The sequence below is a fragment of the Octopus bimaculoides genome, chromosome 8 (assembly GCF_001194135.2).
Source record: "Octopus bimaculoides isolate UCB-OBI-ISO-001 chromosome 8, ASM119413v2, whole genome shotgun sequence".
Taxonomy (NCBI): Eukaryota; Metazoa; Mollusca; class Cephalopoda; order Octopoda; family Octopodidae; genus Octopus; species Octopus bimaculoides.
In genome coordinates this window covers 26,024,905-26,027,189 of record NC_068988.1, presented here as the reverse complement: position 1 = coordinate 26,027,189, position 2,285 = coordinate 26,024,905, and positions in this window count along the sequence as shown.

The window sequence follows — 2,285 nt, the reverse complement described above, 5'->3', positions numbered from 1 at the left end:
ATATATACACAAATACTGTGTGAAGAGATGGAACAATAAGTGGGCCTCCTTGCTGCAGCTCTCATAACGACTGATCTTGTCTATCGTAAGTTTTATTCTTTAATAGCATTGAGACAAACTGTGCGATGTAGCCGGAAATGAATTAAATTCTTCCGACTAAAGCACGGCATAACAGTGATTCCTCGTACTTGAAGATCATTATACCAGTTCCACTGACACCTGTGGAATTGAGGAGAGCCTGATAGGCATATAAAAGAACTACTTCAAAAACAACAACATTTACATCAACTCTTACAAAAACATCAGCAATGTCAGAAAAATGGCCAGGACAGCAATAAGATTCGTAATAGCAGAGATAATCGTTTCTACACTAGACACAAGGCCTCAAATAATGGCGAGGGGACTAGTCGATAACATCGACCTCAGTACTTGAATGGTACTTAATTTCTCGACCCCGAAAGGATGAAAGGCAAAGTAGACTTCAGCTGAGTTTGATCTAAGGACGTAGCGTCGGGTGAAATACCCCTAAGCATTTCGTTTAGCGTGGTAACGATTCTACAAGCGTGATGATGTGTCAAACAGAGAAGCTTGCACAGAAAGTGTATTAGGAAATGTTGCAATCTTTGTCTGGCAGAATTAATAAAGTGAGAACATGTTTACTTCATTCTATATTCTGACTGGAAATCTCACGTGATCAACTTTGCCTTGAGAACTTCAGGCGCTGAAATACATGTGTTTGTAAAGCGCGTAGCTGGATGTACAGACTACAATACTAGTTACTTATCAATTTGTAGCATACCCACTGAAATATTTCTGAAAAATGGCGGCACCCTTCCTCTTTCTTTTAATAAGAGGACAAAATAGATTTTGAATCGCAATAAGTCTTACTTGACTAATGAATATGAAAATTTTAGAAAATGTAGAACCATTTTAATATTAATAAACATGGTGATTTTATCTCCCTGTTAAAAGCTCACAGTTTTCTACCCCGGGCAGGAATTGTGTGCAATCCTGCCTCAAAATATGTAGTAAACTTGGCTGACCTTGTACTTGTGCATAAAAATCGTAATTACCAAGAAGCCGAAAAAAGTAATCTGTAGACGAAATTGTATAAATGAAACGTTCTGGATTGATTTTCTAGCCGGATATTAATGGATAATATCTCGTCATAAAATCGACGGAGTGTGTAGCTTGTCTTTCTATTGATTTTATGCGTGAATCTGTAATTAGATTTTTTCAGCAAACTGCACACGCTGCGATGAAAGGAATGGATTGCTATATTTTCTTTTCTTCTCTTTAATTGTAAAGATTCTTTGATACATAGAAGTGCTGGTGAGGTCAGTGAGCGAATAAAAAGATTATGCACTAATAGGTGACTTACAGAGCGTAGTCTGTTGCCATTATCCATATTTGCTCGTTCAATTATATATGAGTATGTTCCACTCGGTCCCTATGGAGATTTGGGTTATAGATCCACACATCAGTTTTCAGGTATTTTCTATGAAGAATAAGTCATATATCTAGTCCATTGCATTACCACAGAAATATTTTTTATCAGATTGTAATCATAAACCTAAATCAATCATAGTACATTATATGAAGAGCAAATATGGAAGCGGAAAGAAATGGAAGTCGTTGTTCGTCACGATGGCGATAGAATCCGGCAGAGTTTAATGATGACAGTAAGATTGTTTGACAGGTGGAATGAAAGAAGTTTACAAAACCAGTCTTTCAACGGATTAGTCAAATATTGATCCGCGAAAAGGGACTTTGAAATGCCTGATTATTCTTACACATTCCAGTGCAACATATTGCAAGCAGATCTGCTGTTTCTTATATTTCTAATTTCTGCTCATCGAATCCATTTCCTCCTCCATAACAACATAATCGCTTCCATGTTACATTTCATCAGTTTGGTGAACATTATCATTGTTATTGTCACACCCATTGTTTTTGTGTTCATACCATCTTCTTTTCTTTCTTTACGTAGCTAACATCTTACCTTTCACTTATACGTACAGCGCCTTGTCTGCACTTATACTCTTTTTGCGTTAGCACAATGTATTCATTCAAGTGAGGGCTAATACATTTGTCTCCTTTCCTGTCTTGTAGATTGTGCATTTGCTTTCTTAGTTTTGTCTTACTTTTACTCTAACAAGTTCGTCCCGAGGCTATAGTAGAAGACACTTGCCCAAGGTGCCACGTAGTGGGACTGAACTCGGAACCAAGTGGTTGGTAGGGAGGCTACTTACCACACAGCCACCCCTACGCTTTGCCGGTACCTC